Genomic DNA, 13059 nt, shown 5'->3' on the forward strand with positions numbered 1-13059 from the left:
TTACTCTGTGTCCAGCACTGTACTTGCTCCTGCCATGGGGCCTCTATGACAGCAGAGGGTCAGAGGACAGGAGGACCAGTGTCTGTGACACTCATATTGAAAGGCAGCTGAAGGTCATCTCTTCCAGTTTCTGCGTTGCCCCAACCTTTTTGGCACCAGGGACCAGCTTTGTGGAGGACAGTTTTTCCACAGATGGGGCGGGGTGGGGGTCGGGGGAACAGGAGTTGAAGCTCTCAGGCTGTAATGCGAGAGTTTTTCTTGCTTGCCTACCTCTTCCTGCTGTGGCCCAGTTCCTAATAGGCCACGAGCCAGTACCGGGGACCCCTGCTCTGGGATACTACCATTTGAGCATGTAACTTAACCTCTTTGGGTCCCAGTTTCCTTATCATTAAAATGTGGTAACAACAGCGTCTGCCTCATGCAACTATTGAAAAGATCAAGTAAGATAATATATGCAAAGTACTAGGCAGCGCCTGGCACATGGTTAATATTCAAAATATTTTAGTTACTGCTGTTGATAGTATTTGAGTCTAGGTTCTCTACAAAACAAAGCTTGAGGCAAAGCTTATGTGCTAAGGCCTCATTGGGAGGTGCAATACCAGGACGGTGAGGGTGAGGGAAATGAAAAAAGAGAATGGGGAGCACTGCAAGGAGATGTGTCACCTTCACATAAAGACATAGCTGGACACTTGGCCATCTGTGGACTAGCTGTGTGGAAACATGGGGGCTTGGTATAGCCCACCTGTGAGTGGTTGGGAAGGAAGTTTACGTGCTGGTTTCATTCTGTCTTCTGTCTTCTGTGGCTCAAAGTTTGCTCCACGGGGAGTTAACTCTCCTGAACTTCTGGTTTGTGCCATCTGGCCTTTTTGGCAGCCACTGGAAAGTCTGTATTCTATTTCTTGAACTTGGTACTTCACCTGAGTCCAGAAGTGGTCTGGGAACAAAAAGGGGACTAAGAGTCCTAGAGACAAGTGATGCGAAGAGAACCCAAGACAGCACATAAGACTTGTCCAAAACAGATAAAATTATCATTATTAATGTTTGCTGGACCTGTGCAAGGCACTAGTATTCCCTGATCTTAGGGAGGCGCCTCTTCTTCCTATGAGACAAACATGAAGGGGTCCTCAGGGAGACCGGTCTATCACATCTCTCCTCAACATTTGGAAGAGGTCAGACTGCGCGTACCCCTCACTCTCTCAAACCTTTATAAGGCAGAGCATGCCATTGATAAATGGGACTCTATTTCTTGGACAAGTGTTTCCTAAAGCGTGGTGAATGGAACACTAATTCTGGAAGCTGTTGCTGGGAGCTCCTTGATAGAAGGTTCAGTGATCAAACACTTGGGTGAATGTTGCCTCCTACTCTCTCCTGCTTGGAGAGCCATGATGCAGATTTGCACACAAGGCTCTGAGAAGGCCCAAAGAAACTGCTTGAATTGAGTATGCTAGCCCTCTCCTTACAGAATGCTTGTTGGAAGCACTGCGTCTGACCCTGGAAGCCCTGGGTTTGGTCTCTCTTCTCTCTGGATCCCTGAATTCTAGGGGACTCTTCTCCACCATATACTGTTTTGCTTCACACAGATCTTTTTGAGTAAAACATTCTGCAATAAATGTGAGGATGTGCATGCTCACCAGTCTGCAAAACTGGTTCTCCCCATAAACAACCAGAAAGCTTGACCAAATGTTATTTCCTCTATTTAATAATTAAGATAGTCAAACAAGGCAATCCCTAAGATGCTTCAAGCCCCTTGTAATCTGTGACACTCATATTGAAAGACAGCTGAAGGTCACCTCTTCCAGTTTCTGCATTGCTTCAGAGATGATCTACTTAGCTAATAAGCACATGCACATTTTTAAGAGATGGGGTAGGGGTATGGGAGAGAAGGTTTGCCCACTGCCACCCCCTCTGGTAGAGCTGTATTTAATGAGAGAAGTGTCTTATACAAAGGTAGCGGCCCCTGGGGGCTGGGTTAACTTTCTTCCTCTGTTATGTCAGCCACAAGGGATCTTTAAAACTGAGAGTGGCCAGGACCTCAGTTTGATTTCTCCCTGAGAGGATGGTCCCCAGTACTCTGACCTCTGTTCACTGGCTGGGCCAGCCCTTCTGGCCCACCTCCCCTGCAGAGGCTAAAGGCTGACCAGGGCCTCCCATGCAGCTCAGAGAAAGGAGCGGCTGCCATTGCAGCCCGTGGACAGAGACCCTGAGGGGCATGTCTACAGCAGAACTGCCCGCCTTCAGGAGACGCAGCCAGTGACCCACATCCAGATCCAGTTAGCTCTCACATACCTGAGGTCGAGAGGTCACAGGAACGTGTTCCTTGTTCTTAGCCAAACATTGTCTTCTCTCCACTTGAATCCTTATCCAGAAGCGGCTGCCAACCAGCTGAGCTACATCATTCAGCGCCATTTTGAAATCTCGAGCTTCCTTTCAGAAACCAGCGTTAAGAAACTTGCCGGTGGCGTTAACTAGGCGAGTCAGAGCAGAGGCATTCAGGTGCCTGGCTGCTGGGCTGCCTCCGACAGGGTCCTTCAACCGGGGGACTGTCCTCATCCCCTGTCACTGTCTCCTTCTAACACTGCTCTCGAACCCTGTGTTCTCCCTTCACCAAGTCACTTTATGCACATGGACAGGGCTGCCCCATGGCCCCTGCCTGCCTCCCTTGTGCCAACAGGCAGCCCCGGCAGCAGGGGGGCGGCAAAGGTTTTCTGTGGCAGCGTCTCCACTGTCTCTAGCAGAGGCTCTGCGGACACAGTCACGCCCCCTCATCCCGCCTGTCCTTCCCGCCGCCTCCCCAAAGGCCCCTCACAAGCCGGCTCCCAGACTGGTTCTCCTCCTCTCTCCTACTCTGTCTCCTCTTACCCTAGCCCCCACCTTCAAATGCTCTGGCCCCCTTGGAATTTTTAGGAGTGGGAGTGGGAAAGAATGAAGGAAGGCACATGGGAACACATACACACATGCACACATGCTCACACACATGTTCTAAGTGTATCCTCTTTCATGATCTCTTCGACGCACATAATTCAGAAAGCTCTTGTTTTCAGAAGACTTTCCCCTCGTACTCGCCCATGCCCTGTCCCTGGCGCCGGCCCCACAAATGTGATCCCATTTGCTTGGATGGAAGCTTGCTTTCTGAAGTCTCAGAGCAAGTAAGTTGGCCTGGGCCTCCTGGAGGCATAGCATCATCCTATGTTCTCAAGCTGGCCAGAAAAGGGAGTGTGTCCCTTAGGCAAAGTGCTTGGCTGCTGGTGCTGCTGTGGCTCTCTCCCCACTCGCCACCCCCACACCCCCTGGTGGGGAGGGGCTGCTGGCAGAGCCATAACCAGGCGCCCCACTCGCTTCTGAAGCCCGCTCAGGCCTGAGATTCCCGAGGTCTAACCGCAAGTGTCCCTGTCCTTTTCTCTCCCCGTGCTGTGGCCAGAGACAGTGCCCTGGCCCTCTCCCCTATCAGAGCTGGAGGGAACATCAGAGAGCCCCAGCTGGGGTCTCAACCTTTGCTCGTTTTCCAGCATCCACCATAGGATGCTAGACATGCATGAAAATGCCTTCCAGTAGTGGATTTTGTCCTTCTCGCATCTCAGCCCTCTCGTTCCTCCCTTTCTTCCTCAAGACCTCCACCTCCCCGACTATCTCTGTCTTTCAGTCTGTTCCTCTGTCCATCTTTGCCCAGGTTTCCCTGTCTCTCTGTCTTTGTCTCTGTCTCACCTATTTTCTCCATTTCTCTTTGTCTCACTTCATTGAAAGCCTAAGAAGATAGGCCAGGAGGAAATCCTGTAAGAATAAATTATCTAAATATGATATCAACTTCCGAAAAACCCTTTTTTAAAGGCCCTAATTGAATGCTCACAGTGCTTGCCTAAGCCCTCTCTGATTCACGCCCCTGGGGAGCCAGCAGTCTGGAGCCTGGGGCTACCTGGGGAGTATGGGTCAGAAACAGAATGTCTTGGACCCAGATCATAATTTGCTACATGACTGGTCCCAATTTCCTAAATTCCCCTAATTTGCTGAAGAGGCCACTTGAATTAGCGAAGTGGGAAGTACATTCTCTCTTTATAGATGGGGGAAAAAAACCCACTTCTGGAAATCCAAGATCACTTCTAATATTACACAGTGGTTCTCAGACACATATAGTTACAGAACCCATAAAGAACACTTTGCCTTGTCCTCAGAATACACCAACAGTGCACTCAGAAACTTTCGAGGCCTCTTTTCGTGAGTTTCACGGAAGAAGAGAGTTTCAAAGAACTCTGGGGGTGGGTGATGAGGAGCCTTTCATGTATAGACAAGTTTCATTTTTTGGTATTTGCACAGGATGAACCCAAATTTAATAAAAAAGAATAATATACTCATTGGGTTCCTACTTCATTGTCTGCCCAACAGTATCATTTAGGGCACATAAAAACCCACGTTGCCAGTTTTACAAACACGGAACATTACAGCTGAAAAGCACTTAAAAGAGTGTGTCCAAGCTTCTTGATGTTCCAAGTGAGGAAGCTGAGGCTAGCGTGGAAAAGCTGCTTGCATGGCTCACAAGTTTAGTGTAGCAGCGCGGACTCCTCTCTGCTGGGCAAACATTCTCTTTCTTCCCCGCCAGGGTCTTCTGGGAGGGACCCCTTAGCTGAGCTCTCTCAGCTCCCTGAGGCCTTGAGTCCCCACAGAGGAGGATCTACATGGCGAGTCCACCAAGCGGCGGGGCGGGGTGGGGGGGGGGGCAGGGGTTGCCCTGTCTATGGGCCACAGAAAGTCATCTTTGCTTTCTGCCCCTCGGGCCAGGCTGCTCATCTCCTTGGCAGGGATCCCCGCCACAGAACCCAGAGTCACTGGCAGGACATGGATTGTTCCATTCTGAGCACTTAAATCTCTGGCACCTTTCCAGATCTGAGACGCTTTGTAAATCTGAAGCCATATGAGAGGCTTCTTGCATTTCTCCCTCTCCCAGGGCACTTGTTGAATTAGAGATTACCTCAGACTGCCCTCAGCCCTAATAAAACGGGAAGTAAGATGCCCCTTGCAGGCACAGCGGCATGCTGTGTCTGCAGGCCAGGGCACCAGTCTTGAAGCTCGGAGCTGGACCGCAGTCTGTTCCAGGCACTGCCCATGATCTTAAGCCTCAGTCTCCCCTTCTGCCCAGTGAGCCCTGTGTATTTTTCCTCTGAGGCCCGCCTTTCTAGGGCCACAAACCTCTCTGGTAGCTTTCAAGCCACGAAGGCATAGAAACTTACTGAGATGATTCCAAGGTGGGGCAGTGACCAGGGGAAAGTGCTGGTCTAGGCATTAAGTTCTATTTTAAAACTTAAAATTTATGTTCATTCTCACCCTTTACACTGCCACATGCCAGCTTCCCTTGAGCAGTAGGCACATGCTCCTCCCAGCTCTCATTAGATTTGCACATATGAAAGATTCCCTTTTTCTCTTTCTCCCTCCCTCTTCACTCCTTCTCCCTCTCTGTTTTTCTCTCCCTCCCTCCTGCCTCCATCTCTTCCTCTCTCTCCTTCTCTCTCTCTCTCTCTCTCTTCCTCCCTCTCTCTCTTCCTCCCTCTTACCCCTTCTCTCCCTTGAGCTGTCTCTCTCTCCTCCCCCTCCCCCTTCTCCCTTACTCTACCTCTCTTCCCCCGTTTCCCCCTTCTCTCTCTCTCCCTCCAAAGCCCTGAGGTGTGCCTAGGTGGCACATAATTAAAAGTGGTTTGCATGTGGCTTTTTTTTTTTCCCGCCAGAGAGCAGTTAAGTGCCTTATTTTCTCCACTTGGGTGGCTAGATTATTCTCAGTGTGTTAAACAGTGTAATTAAACACATACACACGCGAGTGCGCCGGGCCCCTTCCCCCACCCATCCTTGCTCCTTGTCAGCAGAGAGAGTGTTGGCCCCAGCCTTCAAGCTCTGTTAGTTTTAATTTGAGTTGTGGAATTAGTAATGGGTTTTGCCGGAACACTGCTGTGGGAAATAGATCGCTCCTCGTGCGGGGCTTGGGCACCATTTCAAATGAGTATTTGTTAAGGGGAAAACCGTCCCTTGTCGTGTTCTGCTACATTACATCAGATTTATTTCCATTGTTCTGAAAAACACCAGCCAGGAGAGAGCTGTGAGCACCACTCTTGGGCAGGGAGCAATTGAATGCTGCTTCCTGTTTCTTAGCTGATTGAAAACAAAATGCAGAAGGAATCACCCTTTGCTGCTGGGATGTGCTAAGCTCATTCTGGACACCCCAGCAAGCCCTGTACCTGCCATGGTGAGGCCTGGGGAGCTGCTGTTCTGGTCCTATCATGTCCCTGGCAGAAAATGACTTGGTGGGTTGGTGGCAAAAGCACGACACTGAAGAAAAGCAAGAGAGGAGAGAGCCCCTACAGGTCAAAGTTGAAAGGGATCTGCCCAATTTAAGGATGATTTTGCACCCCTTTTTCTAATCACCCCACCTCAGCGTGGCTATTTCATTGAGGAGTACACGCACCCTCCTTGGTCCGTGGTCATTCATGCCATTAGCAGCTCTTTTCCTTGGTATTATCCAGTAAGGCAGCCACGAGCAGTGTGGATATTTAAATTTCGATGGAAATTGATTTTAAAAAATACAACTTAATATTCAGTTCCTTAGATGCATTTGTTATATTTCAAGTGCCCAGCAGCCACAGATGGCCGGTGGCTACTATACCGAACACAGCTGTGGATACCTGGGGAAGCCTGCTGTTGGAAGTGCAGGCGGTGGCCAGCACGTGCCTGGGGTGCTCTCCACCTGCTACAGGGCCCTGGCCACCTGGGGAGATTCTGACAGGGTGACGGTCATGAAACCTACCACATAGCTTTTACTATGTCCCATGCCAAGCCTTTTACAAGAATCTTTTCATTTAATACCCACCTAGTGCTACGAGGCTGATTATATTAGCACCACCCGGTGTATTTTATATGTAAGGAAAAGAGGCTCAGAGATTATAAGGTCATTACTCAAGAGCATTCCATCACTAAGCAACATCTGGATTCAAACCACAATTTCAGCCTGATCCCATGTGCTCTTGACCACCATTCCACGATTTTTTTTATTTTTTAAGGAACAAGGCAGAGCCCAGTTTTCCAAAGAAGAGCATAACCTTGGGGTCAGAAAAGCAGCAAGGGGAGCCTAGTTGTGGGACCAGAGGTGGGTAAATCTCTGCTCTCTCAGAGCAGGGTTATCCTGGAGGGCCGGGGAGCAGGACTCCAGGGCTGGGTCTTGTTTGTCGTTCTCCTGTTAAACATTTCTAGATTTCCAACTTTCCAGGAAGTGATCTCTAGGCTCCTGGTGTGTTTAGCTAATGGCATGTCTGTGCCAGTTAGAAAAAGCCACCACCTCTCCAGGTGGAATATAATACTCTGCATTATATTCCAGGTGGAATGGAATACCCTGCGTGCTAGGAAATGCTGCTGGTAGGCAGACTGCTTCCTGCCCACGTGCCACACGCTACTCTAATGCTCTTCGCTGGCTACCATTCATAGTGTTGATGGACCCCTTGAAGTGTGGCACTCATAACTGAACACAGTGGATTAGATCCACATGAGGTCAAGAGCATTTTTGTACAGGGAGCTGGAGACACCCTGCCCAGAGCAATACCTTACTGCGGTCACAGCAGTTTGGGTTGTGCCAAATCTTTCACCACATTGCCTCATTTAAAATAGGAAGTCAAGTAAGCTATACAAAATATTTTTTAAGTGAAATTTAGCCAAGGAAGACTCACTATTTCCTTCACAGTTAACTTTTAAATGCGAAGACAGATTTGCAGTTTCCTTGATTAAATTCCATCTTTTTGGTTTTGAGATCTTTTTGAATTTTGATTTTGCCATCTGCTTGGTTAATTGGTCTTCTTTTCTCTCTATCATTAAAAATTATGAAAGACTTGAAAAGTATCTTCCTTTTTATTTCACCGTCCTCATCCAAGACCAAGATAAAAATGTTAAACAGGACAGGACAGGGAACAGAGTTCTGTGACTATTACAGTACAAAAATTCCAAGATAATCCAGGATCGTTCATCAATTGTCTCTGGTTCAAACTGTGAATCTATTTACTATACTGTACTAAATATACTGTACTTCTGTACTTTAAAATGCTATGAGTTGCAATCTACCCATTCTAGCTGTCTAGCCTGGTTTCACCATTTTATATACATGGAATAAAGGAAGAGTTTATCAACTACTTTTTATTTATTTATTAATTTTTTAAAAAGATTTTATTTTATTTTTAGAAAGGGGAATGGAGGGAGAGAGAGGGACAGAAGCGTCAATGTGTGGTTGCCTCTTCTGTGCCCCTACTGGGGACGTGGCCTCTAACCCAGGTATGTACCCTGACCGGGAATTGAACCAGTGACCCTTTGGTTCACAGGCCTGAGCCCAATACACTGAGCCATACCAACCAGGGCTCATTTTTTATTTTTTAAAGATTTTATTTCAACTACTTTTTAAAAATCAAGATATTATATATGTAATATATAAGGGATATGATATATTTAATATGTTATATATGATATATGTTAGTATATACATATATAAACACATATGACCATATATATTTACATGACATTCCTCCTGTTCCTCCAAAATAGGAACTCTATTTTTGGAAGAAAAGAAAAAAAGAAGAAGGGAGGGAAAGTTAAGTAATTGATTTTGGTAAAGCTATATTTGCTTCTAGAAATAAGAACTTTATTTCCTAAGTACTTAATGTGTTTTTTTGCAAGTCCATTTCAGAATTTTTCCATTAATATTACACTTCTTAAAAGTGTTACAGAGCTACAAAGATGTTTTAAAAAATCAATGCTTTGGGAAAATGAATATGGTTAATGAGAAATAAACTTCCTGTCTTAAAAACAGAATCTCTCACAAAGTTTCTTATGTTAAGTTCCCATAAGAATTAACATTTGGCTTAATTTATAAAAATTATACTTGTAAGCAAATATTCCTAACATATTTATATTTGTATAAAGTGAAGACTATCTGTGTTCATCAAAGACTCTGTCAAGAAAGTAAAAAGATAAGCCACCAACTAGGAGAAGACATTTGCCACACATATGACCAACCAAAGATGACTATCCAGAGTATATAAAGAATATTTATAAATTCATAAAAAGAGACAATCCTGTAGACAAATGGGCATAAGATATGAAAATTCATTTTGCACAAGAGGGAATATAAATGAAGCAAGAACATATTGAAAGATGCTCTATCTTACCAGTGATTGGGGAAACATAAGTTAGGATTGCAGGGAGTTGCCACTTTATACCCACCAGATGGCCACAAATAAGGAGCTGCCAACACCAGGCATTTGTGAGTGTATATAGCACTGGGAACTCCTTAGCATTGCTAATTGAGATTATAAATGGGTACAACCTTGGGAAATAGTTTGACCTATTTAGTGAGGTTGAGTATGTGCATACCCTAAACCTAAAAATTCTGCTCAATTGTCGTATCATTTTACATATCCACCAATAATATCAAAGTTCCGGTTGTTGTATCTCCTCATGAACATGTAGTATGTATGGTCAGTATTTTTAGGTTTAGCCTTACCAAAGAGTGTGTGGTGGTATCTCATTGTGGTATTAATTTGCATTTTTCCGATGACATGATGTAGAACAATTTTTCATGTTGCTTATTTTTATGCAATTATATTTAAAAATAGGCATTATTATTGCCTATTTTTATGTTTTTGGTAAAGTATTTGTTCAAATCTTTTGACCATTTAATGGGTTGTCTTTCAACTTTTATTGATTTGTAGTTCTTTGTATATTCTGGATACAAGTCCTTTGTACAATATATGTGTTATGAATTTATCTCAAGTTCACAAGTGTTTTCTCCTGTGTTTTCTTCTAAAAGTGTTTAATTTTTTTTAATTTCTAGGTTTGTGATATTTTTACTTGATTTTTGTGTATAGTATGTAGGGGTTCTTGTGTGTTTGTTTCTTTGTTTTCCATATGAACATCCTGTTGATCCAGCATCATTTTTTGAAAGACGTTTCTATTCCCATTGAATTGCCTTGGAAACTTTGCCAAAATTAATTGGCCATATATGTTTTGGTCTATTTCTGGTTTCTCTACTCTGCTCCATTGATCTATTTGTCTATAGATCTTTATTAATCTATCTTTTTGCCAACACTATAGCTTTATAATAAGTAATGTAAGTCAGGTTGAGTAAGTCCTTCAAATTTTTCTTTCTAAAAAAAATTCTTGCCTTGGCCACGTAGCTCAGTTGGCTAGAGTGTTGTCCAACTATGCCAAGGTTGCAAGTTCAATCCCCAGTCAGGGCACATACAAGAAGCAACCAATGTATGCATAAATAAGTGGATCAGCAAATCAATATATCTGTCTGTCTGTCTGTCTCTCATGAATAAATAAAAATTTAAAAATTCTTTTGTTATTCTAGGTTATTTGCATTTAGATATAAATTTTAGAGTCAGCTGTCAATTTCTTTAAAAAAGGAATTTTGGTTGGGATTGTATTGAATCTATGTATAACTTTGGGGAGCATTGCCATCCTGGCAATACTAAGAAGCCCTCCAGTCAATGAACCTGAGGTATCTCTCCTTTTATTTAGGTCTTCTTTAATTTCTCTCAATCCTGTTTTGTAGTTTTTGATGTAGAGATCATGATTTTCTTTAGTTAGATTTTTTTCCCCCTAAGTATTTTTTCTGGTGCTACTATTTTTCTATTGTTTGCTCCTAGTACATAATAATTCAATTAATTTTTGTAGTAACCTTGTATCTTGTGGCTTAAATTACTTGTTCTTTTAGTTATTTTGTAGGTTTCCTAGCATTTTCTACAATCAAAATATCAAAGACCACTTTTTTTCTTTGTTCTGATATTTTGGACTTTTATTTTCTTATTGAACTGGTTAGGACCTCCAGCACAATGTTAAATAAAAATGTTGACAGTGGATACCCTTGTCTTAATTATGATCATAAGGGTAAACATATCATTAGTATGATGTAAACTGTAAATATTTCATAAATGCCCTTCATCAGTTTGAAGTTACCTACTTTTTCTAGTTTTCTAAGAGTTTTTATCATAAATATATTATGCATTTTGTGAAATAATTTTATTTCAGTTGTTTAATATAGTGATTAAAATGATTGTGGTGGGTTGTTTTTTTTTTAGCCTTAAACCAACCTTACATTTCTGAAATAACAGATCGAGACCAAGTTGGGTTTCTCTTTTTTCTTTTCTTTCCCTTTTTACATTATTGGATTTCATCTGCTAAAATTTTATTAAGGATCTTTGCCATCTGTGCTCATGAGGGATGTTGATCTGTAATTTTCTTTCAGGGTGTAGTTTCCTTGTGAGGTGCTATTGGTAGTGTTAGTCTGACCTGAAAAAATAAGTTCAGCAGTGTTTTCCTGATGCTCTACTTTCTGAAGAAGTTTGTGTAAAATTAGTGTTTTGTTAGTCCTTGAAGACCAGTGAAACTATCTGGGTGGGTCTGGGGGTTTCTTTCTGGGAAGCTTTGCATAACGAATTCCATTTCTTCATTAGATATAGGGTGATTTAGATTTTCTGGGGTTTTTTGTATCAACTTTGGTAAATTGTATTTTTCAAGAAATGTATCCATTTCATATAACACTGTTTTTCCTGGGTGTTTTTTGCTTTGTTTGTGTGTGTGTGTGTGTGTGTGTGTGTGTGTGTGTGTGTGTTAGTTTGTTCATAGTCGTCTCTTCCTAGCCCTTTAATGTCTGTAGGCTGTGTGGTGACAAGTCCTCTATCGATGACGATGATGTTAATGATTTCTGTTCTCGCTCATTTGTCCATGGCTAGTTCAACTCTGGGTTTGTCCAGTTTTTTGATTTTTTCAAAAAATCAGTTTTTGCTTTGTTAATTTTCTCTACTCTGGTTTCTCTACTGGTTTCTCTTTTATTAATTTCTGCTCTTGTCTTTATTATTTACATCCTTCTACTTATTTTGGATTTTCTTACTTTCTTACGGGGTTTTTGATATCTTTGACTCAAATTATTTAGAAGTGTTTAATTCCAGATATTTGGGATTTTCTTCAATATCTTATTGTTACTGATTTCTAATTTTAGCTCAGTTTCAGTTAGAGGATACTCTGTGTGATTCAATCCTTGGAAATATATTGTTTTATGACCAGTATATTGTCAGTTTGGATGAATGTATCTCATACATTGAAAAGAATGCATATTGTACTGTTAGATATAGTGCAGGATATATGTCAATTATATCAAGGTGATTGATAGTGTTATTTAGATCTTCTATGTTTTCAGCGATTATTTTTTTGTCTAGTTGGTCTATTAATTAGTGAAATATGTGTGCTAAAATTCCTACTATAATTGCGGGATTGTTTTTCTTAATTCTGTTAAGTTTTGGTTCATGTATCTTCAGGCTCTATTATTAGATGCCTAGACATTTATGATTTTTATTTATTTCTGATGAATTTTTACCAACATTAAATGTCCCAGTTTATCCTTGATAATACCTTTTGTTATGAAGTCTACTTGATTAATCTATTATTATCCATCCAAGCCTCCTATGTTATATCTCTTCTAATGTTATATACCTTCTTATGGTATACCTCTTTTCATCCATTTATTTTCAACTTATTTGCGTCTGTATTTAAATTGTGTCTCTTATAGGCAACGTATTCTTGAGTCTTGATTCTTTATCTACTTTTTCAATATCTGCCTCTTAATTGAGTTAACATTTAATTTAATTATTGATATGGTTGGATTCATGTCTTTTTTAGTTTATTCATTGTTTCCTCTTTATTGACTTCTTTTGATTATTTGAATATGTTTTAATATTGTATTTGAGCATAACTATTGGTATTTTGGCTATATTCTTTTTATTATTTTGTTAGTGGTTGTCTAGGGATTATAATACACATAGTTAATCTTTCACACCCCATTTTACCACTTCATGTAAAATATAGGAAACTCACAACCATTATAGGCCCCTTCAATCCCCTTCTACTGCTATGTTAAAGTTGTTACGGGAATTACATCTACATACACTGAAAACTTTCCAGACAAAATGTTATAATTTTTGCTTTAAACAGATACATGTATTTTAAAGAATTTAAGGGAAAAAATAGTTTTAGATATTTACTCAT

This window comes from Pteronotus mesoamericanus, unplaced genomic scaffold (genome assembly GCF_021234165.1).
Source record: "Pteronotus mesoamericanus isolate MK-2021 breed Mesoamerican mustached bat unplaced genomic scaffold, CSHL_Meso_final contig_101, whole genome shotgun sequence".
Taxonomy (NCBI): domain Eukaryota; kingdom Metazoa; phylum Chordata; class Mammalia; order Chiroptera; family Mormoopidae; genus Pteronotus; species Pteronotus mesoamericanus.